General features: G+C 42.0%; 1 protein-coding gene and 1 long non-coding RNA gene across 2 annotated transcripts in view; both read left to right on the top strand.

Moving 5' to 3' along the window:
• The window catches only part of rpl36a (ribosomal protein L36A), a 202,980-nt gene that overhangs the window by 89,348 nt on the left and 94,492 nt on the right, over nucleotides 1-19,140 (top strand). The gene's annotated exons all lie outside the window — the stretch shown is intronic.
• On the top strand, nucleotides 13,493-14,793 carry LOC143748953 (uncharacterized). The gene is made up of 3 exons (XR_013206856.1): nucleotides 13,493-13,564; nucleotides 14,589-14,632; nucleotides 14,717-14,793. It is a non-coding gene; the product is annotated as an uncharacterized LOC143748953 (long non-coding RNA).

Raw genomic sequence — 19,140 nt, 5'->3', positions numbered from 1 at the left:
TCAACACAAAACAAAGGCAGGGCAAGGCCTGAAACAAGAACAAGGGCCGGAACATACAAGACTACAAAACATTCACATGTAACATTCAATCCAAGACAAAGACACAGGGCAAACATGAGGGCTTAAATACACTGACTAATTACAAGACAAGGACCACCTGTGAACAATGATCAGACAATTAACAAATGACAAGACACATGGCAGGATCAAATTACGAACCGGGAATCACATGACAGACAAGAACAAGACACACAAAACCCAAACCGTGACATAGCCCCCCACTTAAGGAGCGGATTCCAGACGCTCCTCATGAACAGTCCAGGAGGGAGGTGGAGCAGAGGCGGACCCGGGGGTGGGATGGAGGGCCAGGCCCATGGAGCGGAAGAGGACCTGGAGACTGCGGCAGGACGGAAGGCCAGGATGTGCAGGCGACCAGGGTGGAGCAGGCAGTTCAGGTGGCCAGGGCGGAGCAGGCAGTTCAGGTGGCCAGGGCGGAGCAGACGACCCCTCGGGCGGCCAGGGCGAAGCAGACGACCCATCGGGCGGCCAGGGCGAAGCAGACGACCCATCGGGCGACAAGGGCGGAGAAGACCCCTCGGGCGGCCAGTGCGGTGAAGACCCTTCGGGTGGCCAGGGCGGAGACGACCCCTGCTCAGGAACAGCAGACACCGGCTCAGGAACAGCAGACACCGGCTCAGGAACAGGAACAGACTCTGTGACGACGGCCATCTTGTCTGTAGACACTGGCTCGGAGGCGGCCATCTTGACCATAGACACTGGCTCTGTAGAAGTGATATGAAGCGTCTCTGGATCGGCAGAAGTGACGTGATCAGTCTCTGGATCGGCAGAAGTGACGTGAACAGGTTCTGCCTGGGCAGAAGTGACGTGAACAGGCTCTGACTGGGCAGACGTGACGTGAACAGGCTCTGACTGGGCAGAAGTGACGTGAACAGTCTCTGACTGGGCAGAAGTGACGTGAACAGTCTCTGACTGGGCAGAAGTGACGTGGACAGTCTCTGGATCGGCAGAAGTGACGTGGACAGTCTCTGACTGGGCAGGAGTGACGTGGACAGTCTCTGGATCGGCTGACGTGAAGCTCTGGCTGGACGTGGCTGACGTGAAGCTCTGGCTGGACGGTCTCTGGCTGGACGGTCTCTGGCGCTGGATCAACAAGCTCTGGCGCAGGATCAACGGGCTCTGGCGCAGGATCAACGGGCTCTGTGCTGGACAGAACCAGCGGTGAAGGCTCTCTGGCAGGACGGTCTCTGGCACAGGATCAACGGGCTCTGGCGCACGATCAACAGGCTCTGTGCTGGACAGAACCAGTGGTGAAGGCGCTGTGCTGGACGGGACCAGCGGTGAAGGCGCTGTGCTGGACGGGACCAGCGGTGAAGGCGCTGTGCTGGACGGGACCAGCGGTGAAGGCGCTGTGCTGGACGGGACCAGCGGTGAAGGCGCTGTGCTGGACGGGACCAGCGGTGAAGGCGCTGTGCTGGACGGGACCAGTGGTGAAGGCGCTGTGCTGGACGGGACCAGCGGTGAAGGCTCTGTGCTGGACGGGACCAGCGGTGAGGGATCAGCGGGCATGACGGTCGTGAGAACATCCACAAATGCCCCAGTAAATATCGAGCCGCTTATCCGAAGGGCAAGGTCAATATATTGGATTAAGGTCCATTGAGGGGTGTTATCAGGCATGAGGTAATCAAGAATGTCCGTAAGCCCATAACGGAACATGTCCTTTAAGACACTCTCATCAAAGTCCACCCCATGGCAGAGCTCACAAAATTCCTCCACATACTTCTCAATAGGGCGGTCACCTTGGCTGAGACGGAACAGGCGAGTTGCTGGGTCCATGTTTGGTCTTGGATTCTGTTATGAATGATCCACTGGAGGCGAGCTGGTGAGGACCCAAACGCAAACTTTAATACCAATAATAAATCAACACAAAACAAAGGCAGGGCAAGGCCTGAAACAAGAACAAGGGCCGGAACATACAAGACTACAAAACATTCACATGTAACATTCAATCCAAGACAAAGACACAGGGCAAACATGAGGGCTTAAATACACTGACTAATTACAAGACAAGGACCACCTGTGAACAATGATCAGACAATTAACAAATGACAAGACACATGGCAGAATCACATGACGAACCGGGAATCACATGACAGACAAGAACAAGACACACAAAACCCAAACCGTGACATTGTCAATCCGATTTCATGAGTCCGCTGACGTGTTATCTGGTGCACCCGAGCTTCGTTTACAGTCTGAGGGAGACGCACGCTGTAAACAAAACAATCTTTGCAAACATGTCTAAGGATTTCGACACAGGGGAAGACTTGCATTTTTTTATCAGACATATTTATTTGAACCCGAATACACGGACGCACCAGATAAAACGTCAGCAGCGTCTTACGTCAGCAGCGTCACTGCCCTCGTGAACGCGGATTGACAACAGAACCGGAAGAGAATACAATGCTGAATAAATTTATCGTTTTTGTTATTTTTGGAACAAAATGTATTTTCGATGCTTCAAAAAATTCTAACTAACCCCCTGAGGTCACGTGGACTACTTTGATGATGTCTTTATTGCCTTTCTGGACAAGGACAGTATACCATACATAGATTTTCAATGGAGGGACAAAAAGCTCTCGGACTGAATCTAAAATATCTTAAACTGTGTTCCGAAGATGAACGGAGGTCTTACGGGCTTGGAACGACATGAGGGTTAGTCATTAATGACATAATTTTCATTTTTGGGTGAACCCTTTAAAGTTCTAATTTAAATACCTCACACTTTGTGCTAAACTAAAACTTTTATATAGGAGGCTCTATACAATATAAAGATGTTTTAAATACATAGGCCTATACAGAAACATAGTACATTACATGATCATGAATAAATTGTAATTCCTGTAAACTGACAGTTCAAATAAAAAGTAATTCATATTATTTCCACTAATTTGCCACTAATGGGCAGAACTCTTGTAAATAAAAAAGAGCTAATAAGCAGTTGGTAAAGTCACACATCACTGCAGCTGCCATTAGAAGCTCTGGTTCCCAGAAAAAGGAGAACTACTGCACATGCACAATGACTAAATCTAAACTAAATTTACACTTTTAACTCTATTTGACACAGTCTTATGACACAGTTTGTGTCCGATTTTATTGATAATTTTACAATATGTTTTGAGATTTCAGGAGTTCCCCCATTCAAGTAAATAGCAGTTAGCCTTGCATAACCTAAAAAAAGTTGCCTGGAGGCGTTGCAAATATGGCTACCAAGTGAACTGATGTTCATTGAAAGCAGAAGGTTTGTCATACCCAACTTTAACAAAGCCTTGATTTATTTTAGTTTTTTGCTGAAATAATACAGTCTGAATAAACTTTCAGAATTTTTGTATGGTATAATATAAATAATAAGCCTGGACATTTAAAAAAAAAAAAAAACTTGTGTTTCAAGCAAGAAAAAACACATGTTGTCTTGGAGTCACATGATGCTAAGCATATTTTTAACTGTTTCTTTCAGAATTATTATGAACCATTTTTAAAAGCTGTACTGTTTGACGTTCTTATATTTTAGATGGAGAAGCTGAAACCTCTGGGATATGTTCCTTTTCTTCTACTAGGGAAACGTTCGAAGGCCCATAAGTGGACAGCAGAGGTTCAGTGTTCCTTTGAGTTCCCAGCTGAGGGACATACAGTGATGGAAAAAATGCTCATCCTCTTTGAGCATATTTTACAGGGTAAATTGTATTTGCAAGCACTGATGCCTAAGTGCTGTAGCTATACAAGTTTCTATGTTAAACTGCACTTTATTTCAAAGTTTTTTTTTAATGTGTTTTAATATGACTAATGGTACTTTTTTTAAGGTTTGAGTCCAGAAGTAGAACAAGAGGTCACAGAAGGTAATGAAGCAGAAAGGCAGGACTTGTAAGAGACTGTAGAAGATGAAGAAAACATTATACTGGAAAACAGTGTAGAAGTGGAAAGACTGGAAGATGAAGAGCAGATCGAAGAACAACAGATAGAAAGTGAGGAGGAAGACCCAGAGAGGCCTGTTGAAGAACAGAGATTCAAAAGTCCAGAAAAAGAACAAGACACAGAGGGTGATATGACAAAGAGTCAGGACTTAAATAGGCTGTAGAAGATGAAGAGTACATTTTATCAGAGAAAAATGTAGAAGTGAGGATGAAGGAAAGATCGGAGGATAAAGAGCAAATTGAAGAACAACAGACAGAAAGTGGAGGGGAAGAACCAGAGAGACCTGTTGAGGAAGGAGACATGAAAGTGACAAAAAAGACTAAACAGGCAAAGGAGACAAAGAAACGGGCAGAGAAAAGAATGATTAGTGCACTTAAGACGAATGAACTGGAAGAGAGAAGAGAGAAAGAGGGAGTCGTATTAAAACCAGAATGGTGAGTAGAAGAAGATGGGGTGAAGCAAAGACTTAATATACAGTATATGAAAACATTACACTCCTATTATTTATTAATAATGCCTAACTTGGCAAATTAATCCAACCTTCTAAATAAAAGAGCAAATTGTTGTTTAGAAAAGTTAACACGTCATACTAACTGCTGTTAGAAGCTCCGGTTGCTCTAGAAATAGACAGTATTCTGAGTTCCCTTTCGAACGGTCACTTCGTATTGCGTAGCTATACGCAGTGGGGGAAACTCCTTTTCCTCGATTTACTGAAGCCTTTATGTAAAGCGCATTTGCAGCTGCACAGCTAGAACATGAGCGTCTGGCTCGCTCATAGGCTGCGCTGCGGCAACTGCACATCCAATGGCGCAGGCGCCTCTGACGTGCAACCAATGAGATCACTCTGCGTCATACACGTCAGAGCCCGCCAAGGGGGCGTGACCTCAGTCTATAATAGTCCCCGAATTCGCCATTATAGCAGATTTTACTCCTTCAGCGACAAACTTCACGTCTCTGACCATTTATTGAGCCTTCGCCGTCGAACAAGCCTTCAGCCTGAGCGAGCTACAGTTCAGCAGACTACACATCTCAACCGTGTTTCTCCTGACGCCGTCTCTCCTGTGGCTATCCGGCGATATCCTTTTCAATATCTGTTTATTATGTGTTTATATCTGTATCAGCGTTGTTCCATATGCCTCGTGTTATGCGAGGCCTACGAACACGCGAGCTGCATTTCATGCCTGGGACTCTACCACGCAGAGAATGCACTCTCTGTCGGCGGATGTGCGGCCTGCGCGTGCATGCCTATCTCCGTGCTGCGAACTCGGCTAACGTTAGCTCTCTCTCGAGACGGCGGCGCCGCATCACAATGTGTGCACAAATCACAATATATGGGTTCACGGTCCCCCTTCACTAGGCGGCCCCTCCCCTGTTTTAACACTGACTTCCCCACACGCAAATGCTTGTGCAGTCAGTCCAACATTCAATGTGTGCACAAATCACAATATATGGGTTCACGGTCCCCCTTCACTAGGCGGCCCCTCCCCTGTTTTAACACTGACTTCCCCACACGCAAATGCTTGTGCAGTCAGTCCAACATTCAATGTGTGCACAAATCACAATATATGGGTTCACGGTCCCCCTTCACTAGGCGGCCCCTCCCCTGTTGTAACACTGACTTCCCCACGCGCAAATGCTTGTACAGTCAGTCCAACACTCAATGTGTGCAAAAATCACAATATAAGGGCATCAGGTCCCCCTATGTTAGGCGGCCCGTCCCAATCAGTGTGTCAAGCCCTAGCCACACGGGTTATAGCCTGGCAAGCTATCCCCGATGTGTCGAGTTGAGTTATAAACGCTATAAAGCGAGGCAACTCGCTCCAATTCGCTCGCAGACCCCCAAAGTTTCAGGCGGTTCTCGAGACTTCGGTGAGAAGCAACGTGGGTCACATGCTTCGCACCGATGTACAGAATTCATTAGCAAAAGGGGTGATAGAATTAGTCCCCCCTGTGCTAAAACATACGGGTTTTTACAGCCGCTATTTTCTAATTCCGAAAAATGACGGCGGCCTCAGACCCACTCTAGATCTGAGACATTTGAACAAAGCTCTCATGAGACGGCCGTTCAAAATGTTAGCTATCAGTTTCACAAGCACAACACAGGGGTTCACGGTTCCCCTTCACTAGGCGGTCCCTCCCCTGTTGTAACACTGACTTCCCCACACGCAAATGCTTGTGCAGTCAGTCCAACATTCAATGTGTGCACAAATCACAATATATGGGTTCACGGTCCCCCTTCACTAGGTGGCCCCTCCTCCGTTGTAACACTGACTTCCCCACACGCAAATGCTTGTACAGTCAGTCCAATACTCAATGTGTGCACAAATCACAATATAAGGGTATCAGGTCCCCCTACGTTAGGCGACCAGCCCCAATCAGTGTGTCAAGCCCTAGCCACACGGGTTCTAGCCTGGCAAGCTATCCCCGATGTGTCGAGTTGGGTCATAAACACTATAAAGCGAGGTTACTCGCTCCAATTCGCTCGCAGACCCCCAGAATTTCAGGCGGTTCTCGAGACTTCGGTGAGAAGCAACGTGGGTCACGTGCTTCGCACCGAAGTACAAAATCTATTAGCAAAAGGGGCGATAGAATTAGTCCCCCCCGCGCTAAAAAATATGGGTTTTTACAGCCGCTATTTTCTGATTCCGAAAAAAGACGGCGGTCTCAGACCCATTCTAGATTTGAGACATTTGAACAAAGCTCTCATGAGACGGCCGTTCAAATTGTTAATTATCAAACATATCCTCGCGCAAGTGCGCCCGGGGGATTGGTTTGTCACAATGGATCTGAAAGATGCTTACTTTCACATTCAAATAAATCCTCGTCACAGGCCATTCTTGAGATTCGCCTTCGAGGGCCGGGCTTATCAATACACCGTTCTGCCGATCGGTCTATCGTTGGCACCCCGTACATTCACGAAGTGTATGGATGCAGCGCTTTCTCCTCTGAGATTTCAGGGAGTGCGCATGTTAAATTATCTCGACGACTGGCTGGTGGGGGCACAGTCGAGAATCGAGCTATTAGCTCACAGGGATTTGATTCTCGGCCATCTAAAATGCCTGGGTTTCACAATCAATGTTTCAAAAAGCAAACTAACCCCCAGCCAGAGCATGATCTTTCTGGGCACAGTTTTAGACTCGAGAGCTATGACAGCGTGACTCACACAGAGCGCGCGCTCTCGGTGCGAGCGCTTGCAGGCACTTTCAGATTGCGCGAGCGCGCGCCACTGAAGAAATTTCAGAAACTGCTTGGTCTCATGGCAGCAGCATCGCCAGTACTCCGCATGGGATTACTGCGCATGCGCCCGATGCAGCATCGGCTGAAACGCTGTGGGCCAACTCATGCATGGCAGTCAGGCAGCTTGCGCGTTATGGTGAATCACGGTTGTTTAAGAACCCTGATTCCCTGGCGGGCTCAGAACTGGCACCACGAGGGGGTGACAATGGGAACAATTTCCAGGAGGAAAGTGGTTCTTACAGATGCGTCCAACCTGGGTTGGGGAGCGCTGCACGAGGGCATGCCTGCATCCGGCCTCTGGTCGAGCACGGAGCAGAGCTTACATATCAACTGTCTGGAGATGAAAGCAGTTGGGTTGGCCCTGAAGGCATTTCTGTCGAACCTCAGAGGTCACTACGTCTTAGTCCGCACAGACAATACGTCAGTGGTGGCCTACATGAATCGCCAGGGGGGCATCAGGTCAGGGAACCTGCATGCGATGGCGAGAGACCTCCTCTATATGGGCACAAACCAACCTGAGCTCTCTGAGAGCAGCGCATATCCCGGGCGTCCAGAATGTGGGCGCGAATATGCTTTCATGGGACAACACTCCCCTCGGCGAGTGGTCCCTGAACCCACAGACGGTCAGTCTAATATGGAAGGTGTTTGGCGAGGCCGAAATCGACCTTTTCGCCTCGAGAATCAACACCCACTGCAAATTGTTCTTCTCAAAGAACAGGGACGCGCTGGCCCATGTCTGGCCCAACCGTCCCTTTTATGCCTCCCCCCCCCCCCCGTCTCGATGATTCCACAAGTCATCAAACGGGTCAGAGAGAGCGGGTGCCCAGTCCTTCTGGTGGCCCCTCTCTGGAAAATCAGATCGTGGTTCCCGGAACTAGTTCAGTTATCGGACACAATCCCATGGCCTGTCCCACTGAGGAAAGACCTCCTCACACAGGTGAACGGGACATTGTGGCATCCGAGACCCGATTTATGGGCCCTTCATGTTTGGCCCCTCAACGGGTACCCAAGGACCTTCCTGAGAAGGTTTTAAGCACTATATCTGAAGCCAGGGCCCCGTCGACTCGGCGCCTGTATGCTTCAAAATGGTCAGGTTTTTCCAGCTGGTGCTCGAAAAATCAGGCTGACCCAGAGTCATGTGTGATATCAGTGGTTCGCTCATTCTTACAGGAGCTGCTGGACGCGGGTTGCTCCCCGTCCACGCTCAAAGTGTATGTGGCAGCCATAGCAGCACATCATGTTCTGACGGCTGGCCAGTCACTGGGAAGAAACGACCTGGTCGTAAGATTCCTGAAAGGTGCGAGAAGAATGAACCCCTCCAGGCCTCCGTCTGTGCCGCCTCTGGACCTCTCCACGGTCCTGGGGGCTCTGAAAGGTCCGCCTTTCGAACCGCTCCAATCGGTTGATCTAAAAACCCTCTCGCTGAAGACCGCTCTCCTTATGGCGTTGGCATCTATCAAACGAGTGGGAGATCTGCAGGCGCTCTCTGTGAGCCCTGCATGTTTGGAGTTGGGTCCAGATGACTCCAGAGTCATCCTCAAGCCCAGACATGGTTACGTTCCTAAAGTGCTCTCAACACTGTTCAGAGCACAGGTGGTGACATTATCAGCCCTCCCTCCTTCTGCAGAGGATGGAGAGGTTAATCTTCTCTGCCCTGTCTGAGCGCTGAGAATCTATCGGGAGCTTTCTGCGTCTTTTAGACAATCAGAACAGCTTTTTGTCTGCTTTGGTGGTAGATCCAAGGGGGATCCAGTCACTAAGCAAAGACTGTCTAGATGGATAGTGGATGCTATTTCTATGGCTTATACCGCAGCGGGTCAAGTTTGCCCTATAGGTATCAAGGCCCATACGACCAGAGGTATGTCTCGTCATGGGCTTGGTCATCTGGCATTCCCATTAGTGATATTTGTGATGCGGCCGGCTGGTCCTCGCCTTCCACATTTATGAGTTTCTATAATAGGGAAGTGCCTTCCCTGCAGGCGAAGGTGCTTTCGGTATGATTAAGACCCGTCGGTGGCTGGTCTTGTCATATATTACTGTGCACTATCACATTCACATATATATATAAAACCCGCTGCTGGCTGGTTGTATTCATGCATAAACCCGCTGTTGCCGGTTATATTTACATATATATAAAACCCGCTTTGGCCGGTTATATGACATATATAAAACCCGCTTTTGCCGGTTATATTCCATACATATATAAAACCTGCTTTGGCCGGTTATAATTTCATATATAAACCCACTTGACTGGTTATATGTTCATATACCAATAACCCCGACAGTGTCTGGGTTCATTGGTGTAATATGTTGGGTTATTTCTAACTGATGTGTACTATTTTAGACCTGACGGTGTTCGGTCTATTTATACATAATTATGCGGTTATGGCTTGTTCTGTATGCTCAGGGGCCTGAGTTGCAGTGGCAGCCAGTTACTCAGTGCGGCGTTTTGCATGGCGTCCCCACTGCGTATAGCTACGCAATACGAAGTGACCGTTCGAAAGGGAACTACTCGGTTACTCACGTAACCTCAGTTCCCTGAGTTAGGGAACGAGTATTGCGTAGCCAGCCGCACTATAGTAACATGGCAAGTTGTCGCTTCAGTCGTTAAACCTGCTATAATGGCGAATTCGGGGACTATTATAGACTGAGGTCACGCCCCCTTGGCGGGCTCTGACGTGTATGACGCAGAGTGATCTCATTGGTTGCACGTCAGAGGCGCCTGCGCCATTGGATGTGCAGTTGCCGCAGCGCAGCCTATGAGCGAGCCAGACGCTCATGTTCTAGCTGTGCAGCTGCAAATGCGCTTTACATAAAGGCTTCAGTAAATCGAGGAAAAGGAGTTTCCCCCACTGCGTATAGCTACGCAATACTCGTTCCCTAACTCAGGGAACTGAGGTTACGTGAGTAACCGAGTAGATTTGTGTGTATGACTGCTCATGTGCATTGCCTGCTCCAGTCTGAAAGCACTTTGTTTGGTTTTTTTATACTTTAGGAACCAGAGGTGGAAAGTAACGAATTACATTTACTCGCGTTACGTAATTGAGTAGTTTTTTTGTGTACTTCTACTTTTTAAAGTAGTTTTTAAAATCTGTACCTTTACTTTTACTTAAGTACGTTTTCTTTGAAGTATTGTACTTCGCTACATTTGAAATCATATCCGTTACTGAGTAAAAAATAATAATACAAGGGGGGAAAAAAAAAATCACACACTCCGGAAACTAATGAATTGATTGAAGGGCGGGAGAACAAACGCGCAAAAAAGGTGACGCCCAGCTGAAGCTGAAAGCTAAGCGCCAAGCGAATTATGGCCAGTATGAAAAGTAGAAAAAAAGCGTGGTTGTCCTCGAGGATAGATATCCAATTTGCAAAAAATGTGGACACAAAGTGGCTGCAAAAAGAGGATACAGGACACCATCCCTCCTGCAGATAAAGGTATGTCCCGATTTACGTGATGCAAAGGGAATCCCGGAATCCAGTCATGAAAATGGAATTCACTTAATGCAGATGTCACGTAAAACATGCAAAATAATGGATGGATGAATACATGGAAAGTAGAACTGTGCAATAAATCCAATCGCGACATGGTCTGTGGATATTTAAGCTAAGCACAAAAATACTGCAAGTAAATATATAACCCTATTTGTTCTGCTGAGCTGCGTTTGTCTACTACATATGTATGAAATACATATGTACATTGTACATTACATTGTATGAAAACATGTAAACTGAACATAAGGCAGTTTTTGCATTAACTTTACTCTAATTTGTTATTGAAATATAATAATTTACACAGTTGCTGTCATATTCATTAAAGATATTTTAAACGTACTTTAAATAATCAAGATATAATTATCAGGTTAAGTAAAATATAATATGTAGGATAATATTGTGCATTTATTTAGTGCAAGAGTTAATTTCTCTAGGAACCAACAAGTTGTGGACACTTAATCACTAGCCTGCTGAGGTAAATATAATGCTAGTGACAAGCTATGCAGTTTTATTGACGTCTTTGCGCTGATGAAACACTGATTGAGCGATTACACGAGTTATGATGCCTTTTAGTAAGTATACTGTATTTTTCAACATACCTTCAGGTGTCCATTCATGTTTATTCTGTAACTGAGGAAGAGATGATCGCGTTTACTCGCGTTTACTCCGCGCTGCCGCTACTGTTACAATCCGTGGTGACAGATAGTTTTAAACTGTGGGTACAGATTGTCAATTTACATCCATGTGGACAGATTGGTAAACTGTGCCTAGTTTTGTAAAACTGTGCACACGGTAGTTTATTTTTCTTCTGTAATGAAGCTTGGCTGTCCATCTAGTGAAAAATGTTGGTACTGCGGCCAAATAAAATCTTACTGAAAGCTCATTTTTTGAGATATCAACCTAAAATTTGGAACACAACTTCTCAAGATTTTTGGCTTACATTTTCTGGCAGTTTTAGAGTAAAATATATTTTGTAATATATATATTTTATATAAAATATTAATAATTATATTTTTACATTGTTCATTTTCATAAACTCATAATACTTCACTTCAACATTAATCTGGCAAATGTCTTCTTTAAAACAAGACCAACCATAGGTCTATATTCCAAAGCATTCTTGAATTACAACCATTTAAGTTTGAATAGTGATTTTCATGTCTATGCGAAAAAAGGGGGAGTGACAGTTAAAGGGTTAAACAATATTAAACTATAATATCTATATCTATAATATCTAAAATATAATTTATATATAAAAACTCTCTTACAGTCCAGTCACCATCAGTCGCGATGGTCGCGACTCGCACGTATTTTCATTTAAACGTCACTCACTGACGTTTCCTAACCAGAAAAAAAACCGATTGCCCTGCTCTGCCTCTGATTGGCTGGTACTCATTGCCATCTGGGTCAGAGCCAATTAGAAGCAGGATGTGGGTGGGAAAAAACTCTGTGTATAGGGAAAGGAGAGAGACAGAGGGAACAGGCAAGACAAACTCCTACGTTTAAATAACATATAGAAAATATCTGCTTTCAACGAGCTGAGAACAAGCCCAAATAAGCAACTACACTTTAGAAACAAGCCCAAAAAAAGCCGCGACCCGCGACTACCAATATTTGTAAGCGACTTTACAGAAAAACAAGCCCAAAGTCGCTTATAATAAGCGGACTTGGCAACACTGATTCCAGGTCCAATCAATGAGCCGGGCTGGGCGGGGCCGGGGTAGCTTGCATGGCGGAGCGTGTTCGTTACGCCATGAGAGTATCGCGATTCGAATCGTGGGTTCTGTATCGCGGTTCTTCGGTTTGGTTCGAATATCGTTACACCCCTAATAAAAAGAAACATCAATTTTCTGAATAAAATACATTTCATAGGACAATATTATACTTAAACATTTTAATAAATTATTAATGTTAAAAATAAGTTGTTAATCTAATTCATTATTAATTATCAAATTTAATTGATTAGACATGTTTTATTGAAATTTTAATAAACAAACGAATTATTTCAAGTTTGTTATAATAAAAGCATTTGTTCAACCAAAAAAAAAATCCTGTTTTCATTAATTTATCTGTCATTTTAACTGATGATAATAATAATAATACCCATAATTTAATAATACAGTTTATTTATTTAACAATTGATTAATACTGTAAACCGTGATATTTTCTGAGACGTTACCATACTGTGAAAATCTTATACCATTACAACCCTACACGGGAGGGTCCCCCACCCCACCCCCGCTGTTAAAAAAGTAACTCAGTAACTTTTACTCTGAGTCAGTTTTAAATGAGCTACTTTTTACTTTTACTTGAGTAGATTTTTAGACCGGTACTTTTACTTGTACTTAAGTAAAATTTCATTGAAGTAGTAGTACTTTTACTTGAGTAGAATATTTTATTACTCTTTCCACCTCTGTTAGGAACATAGCAACAAAAAAAATGAGACTGTTGTCAGATTTTATTGGTGATTTCAAATCTAAGGCAACTAAGGCAAACAAATTATTTTCCTTCACAGCAAATCAGCTGTCAACATGGCAGCAAAGAGAAAGCGCCAACAAAAGACGGACACAGGTATAAAATATTATACAATACAGTTAGCTCTTTGCATTGCTAGTCTATTACACATTGTCATCCATTTTGAAAGTTATCATAATATTGATGTTTATATTTGTTTCAGTTCTGTTTAGATTTTTAGATGTTTAAAAATATTTTTGCATTCTAACTCTGTTCAAGTTAAGTAATACATTTGTTTCTAACCAGATTTTACATTTGTACAGAATGTCCATTCCATTAGCCTCTGGACGTATTTCCAGTGGAATTTGTATCGAAGACGCGTCTCAGAAAGGTTGGCATTGTTCTGTATCTTCAATCTGTTAATGTTATGTGTTTCATATTACCGGTGATGTTTGTACAGAAAATGTATTTAAATAATTTATTAAATTAAGTAATTAATTTATGTTTTTGCTCAAACTATGAATGGATCAGTATCCCAAAATATGTATCTCTGTTGTAATGTTAAGAACTCCGCATTCAATGTATGCTAATGTGTAAGGTACTTTGTTGCAAAAAATAAACATCTGGAATGGAATTCATATTTGCTTACTGATTACAGTATGTGTACAGGCAGTGCAAAAGAGCATAAGGTAGAAGATCATACAGCAATACACAAACAATGATTAATAAGGTGAAGAATTGTAAATTCATATTTTAATATAAAATATTCTTATACAGTACTACAGTGTTGGCTTCTACAGTGTAGTATGAATATAACATATAATCTAACTATATAACATGTAGAGTTCAGGTGTGTATTTCCATTGCTTTTGAATATGTTAACAGGAGTTGTTGAAGTTGCTCTTCAGTCTGTTAGGCTTTGCTTGAGTGGCATTTATGGGTCAGTTTTGGTTAAGATGATAAGAATCCTAAATGATGAATTGGAATTCAAATTTCAGATTCCATACTTTGATGACAACACCTGCTGTAGTGTATTTTTGCAAGTGTTGGTATGTTGGAGCTTTGCTTGTGGAGAAAGGTCTTTTTAATTGGTCTTGAAAGCTGTGTGTTAAGGTTAGGGGTTAGTTTCTGTTGTAGTAGCATTCACCTTTCAGCATGACACCTTTCAACACGTACTGTACATAACTCGACCTGCAGCTACAGTACACCTGTCTCTGTGTTTGTTCTGGTGGTGTTGCTGTACCACAGTAATGCCACATGAGGATGGTACATAGCTTTCCATGGTGCTTTGTTAAAAAATTTTGATGATTGACGTTAAATGCTTTAAAAATGTAGTAAGTGATGTAATGATATGTAAAGATTGAAATGTAATGATTTGTTTTGTAATTGGCTCTTTATTTTTACCTAATTCACAGTGACGTAAAGAGGTGTTGGTGCATTGGTTGCCTTGTCCATCCTGGTAAGAATAAGTAAACCTACATGTCAACTTAATTCACCTCTGTAAATTTCTCCTTTATTGATTGTTGATTTTACTTTTTTCCAGTAAGAAGATATGGCCCCCCACCTGGCAGCCTGAAGATCATGGTCAGATTACTCTTAATCAATGTTAATTACATTACCGATACATGAAGACATTTTTTTTTTTTTAACCACAGTTTATGTTATAGTGGACTAATAAAGGTTTGTGTTTTCACTATGTCTATCTTTTGACCTTTAAAAAAAACACCACATTTTTATGCCTGAAATATCCAGGTGCTGGAGCTTATCTCAGCTACCACAGGCCAAAGGTAGAACATCACCCTGAACAGATGACCAGTCTGTCACAGAGATGACACACACAATATAGCATCTAGTTCCTGATTAACTATACCTGCACGTTTTTAAAGTGCGTAGAACACTGGTGCACCCAGAGGAAACCCACAGCAACACTGGGGAAACTATCAATCAGGAAGGGCTCAAGGAAATATGAAGTAATTTGTAGTCTTACATAGTCATTTTTGAATGTAAGCCCATTGTGTGTGTACAGTATAATATATATACTTGTCTATTCAGTAAAGAAATGGAAATGAACAACCATTTTCTCTCTAGACTAGAGGCTAGATGTACAAGGTATATTATATTATCATATATTAGCACATAGACACAGATTGCTCTAAATGGGCCCAGTGAGTTGAGTCTAGTGAAGTACCATTACTGCATTAATGCATAAGAATATTTGGTAAATACCATAGCAGAATTATCAAAAATGTAATAGTCAAACAATGCTTTTAATAATACAAAACAGAAGTTTTTCAATTAATAGTGCTTACACATCCCTTCTGACCAAATTAAATTGGGTGACAAAAAGTTATAGTTAATGTATAGTTAAGAAATTGTGGGAGGAAATAACTGTTTTGTAAAAATATTATTTGCAGGCTTATAACATTGTATATATGTTATTATAGTTGTTTTATATGCTCATATATATATATATATATATATATATATATATATATATATATATATGCTCATTATAATTCAACTGGTGAGATAATAATGGCAAGGTTGAAGGGTCCATTTCCAGGAAACACAGAAGTGATTAAATGTATACCTTTAATACACATTAGATACAATAAATATTACAGATACACTTCATTTGAGCAGCTGCACTTTGGTCAAGAAATACTGCAATGCTTTAATAATTATCAGTCTATTTTTTGTAATCAAATGGGGGGAAAAGTTTCACTGTAATCAACAAATCTTTTGCTGCATTAGGTTAACCCCACAATGCAATCTGTCTGTTCATTCACCACACGGACCTGGAAGATCCTGTCATAAATGACCATATATGTACAAGTAAGTGTGACGCATCTGCTCAACTGGGTTGTTGGCTCTGACCTTCCCTTAGCACTAGCAGGATTCGCTATGGTTGAACAATCTTTTAACCCATATTAAAAACCGTTTAATGTTGCAAAGTAGGTGTTGCTGTTATTATTACGTCAGTAATGCATTCAGTTAACAAAGTGGTGTTGCTATGTTGTAAGAAATTACCCCTTTACCGAGATCCTAACCCTAACCCTAAGCATAACTTCCCTGAGGGTGGAAGGGCAGTAAAACATACTGTAGTGATCTTTTTCTTTGTAGAAAAGTTAGAAGCTCAGACCAGGAGACGGTGGAAGTTTTCCAAGCAGAAGTTCTTTATTGCTTGTCGGTAGCTGCAGTCATTCCAACATCGTCTAACTAAGGGAACTTTACATTGTAGTTTATATACATTTCAAGGGGGAGGGATTACATATAGGTGGAGACTTCTCTGAAACAAAGCAAATGTAAATAAGGTATACAGATTTGGAACCTGCTCAGCATGGGACACGAGAACAGGAAAGGCATAGACTTCTCGTACTGAGATGAGAACTCCAAGACAAACGGTCTCAGTAATAAAATAGCAGGGGTTCAAACTTGCTCAGCATGAGTTTCACCCGGTGAGACAAGAGAACAGGAAAGGCCTAGCCTTCTCGTACTGAGATGGGACAGTCAGGAATATCCTGCTGGAAACCTCTACCGTTTGCAGAGATTTCCTGGTCTCATCATTTATAAACTTTCTCAATATAAAATACTATTGTATTGGAAATCTAAATTAAACATTTAAATAAAATTTGTAATCCTACAATACACAGATGTATTCTCATCATGGACAACAAAGTCTGTTGAGTCACTTTTATATTGTCTTTTCAACAACTTGCCATAATGTAAGTTGTTGCAAGTTTATAAACACTGATAAAATAGGCCACTTTCTGGGTGATATTTTACATTTTCTTGGTTACTTGCATTAGGACAGCTCCAACCCTACGTGCTAGCTCTAACCCTAACCTAACCTAAACTAACCTAACCTAAGACTTTATCAATAAAATGCTAATTAAGATTCTGGATTGTGGCACAAGGCAACTATATACAGACAACTATATACAGAGACTTGTACTATACCTAAAATGCAATTCTACAGACTCTTTATGTATTTTATTGTATACAATGTTTTACTGGATTACACAATCAGAATCCAAAAATTAAGTACTCGTAATTAGATTTGTTATATTTTAAAATACTCATAACCAGACTATGGTTCTCTCACAATGGCAGTAAATTATTAAAAATATAATGTATATTATCCCTACTTCTTTTTTATCTACTTCAGTTTTTAATAACTGGATTTACAGAAATTATTTACATTTTTACTGTTTTAATTGTTTTCTCCAAATTCCAACATGGCATGTCTAATCGACTCCTGGTGGAAAGATTATTATTTGAATAATACTCAATCATTTAACCATGTATTACGGTCTTCGGAAGGCTTTTTTATTTTAAACACATTAAAATGTACAAATTCATGTAATTTCATATTTACATGCAATGCAGGGTTTCTCCAAAATTTTGGTCAGATGAACCTCTTTTACATACAGTAGTAATATATTTACTAGAATTAAGCCCCGAGATTTCTAGTTACCAAGTTAGGTCAATAATAAAATGAAGTCAATAATAATAATAATAATAATAATAAAGAACTAATTTAATGCACTTCTTGTTGTTGATAACGAAGAATGGAATTAATTTTCTTTTATCTTTGTATTTTTATATCAAAATGCACAAGATTATCCTATCGAAATCAATGTGATAATGAGTTGGGTCAAAAGTAATCAAAACATAGTCCATTAAATTACCTTAAATGTGCAATGTATTGGATTATGTTAAAACACTACAATTTGTTATGTTATTTGGAATCTGTAACCGACTTCAATTTGTTACTACAAAATGTTATAGTATTTATCAGAACAGTATGTATTAGTCAAAGGACAAAATATCGCAGAATTATCTGCACACCACACACAAGACCTGCCTGAACAGAGATAAAATAAAGGAGATAAAAGACAAGACTTTTTTTGTTGATCACTGTACAATATTTTATTTGGCTTACAGTAGGGAAAAAACATTTGTTAGGTCAAATTTGTGTATACTGTATAGGGGTGTGTTGTCACAAGTGACTGTCATAAAGTGTCGAAGGTGGGTCTAGAACACGGGTCCCCCGGTCAGAGAAAGCTATTTCTTTACCTCTGGTCTACTGGGAAGACAGTTTGTACATGACCCATGTGCAGAAGGAAGAGCAAACTAGGAGGCTCAGATAACTCAAAAGCAGGTAGTCTTTACTTGATCACAGTTCTCAAATACAAACATAAAGAGCAGTCATAGCTTTACAAAACAAAACAAAGTAAGCCCAATGGCAACATAGAAACAGCACTTAACTCTTCAAGAACTCAGGATATCCATAGATGGTAGGCTCAAGACTGAACACAGCTCAAAGAAAACTGCCAACTTAAATAGGGCAAAATACAGGTGGAACACATTAACTTGATTAGCAGTTATAACTAAAGAGTTCACAGCAGGTGATGCCGGCTAGTGGCTGGGAGAATAATTGCAGGAAGGAGCAGACAGCTCTCCCTAGTGGCTTGGAGTGTCATTGCAAGAGGAGTCTTACATGTGTATAGCAGTGTGTACCTTTATCTTACATTGATGGAAAGTGTGTATATACACTGCCCCCCCCCCCCCCCCCCCCCCCCCCCCCCCCCGCCACGTGTCCGATGGTACAGATAATGTTTTCTCAGCTTTATGCTGACATAAAGGCCTCGAATTCTGCCCTCAAGTCCAGAGTCATCCTTTGCACCTGATACTACATCTCAAACAAATAAATTAGCATTACAAATTTGATATATTCTGCCTTATGTGCAAACAGTTTATTACATAAAAAAATAAAACAGGCCATTCAAAATGTATTACCTGTGGCCCACTGCTGGACATCACTGACCCACTGCTGAATGTCCTCATCACTTACATTCAGCTCAGCCTGCAGATTTGCAAAGCTCTCACTTTCCACTTTCATTCTCTCGGTTGTCTAAATATATATCAAAACACTATAGATTCATTTAATAATAAAGGTTTATA

Source organism: Siphateles boraxobius, unplaced genomic scaffold, assembly GCF_051911475.1.
Source record: "Siphateles boraxobius isolate OS27281-9 unplaced genomic scaffold, OSU_SipBor_1 24, whole genome shotgun sequence".
In the NCBI taxonomy this organism is placed as follows: Eukaryota; Metazoa; Chordata; class Actinopteri; order Cypriniformes; family Leuciscidae; genus Siphateles; species Siphateles boraxobius.
The sequence above is the reverse complement of the archived record's forward strand: the minus strand, read 5'-3'. Positions and strand labels throughout refer to the sequence as shown.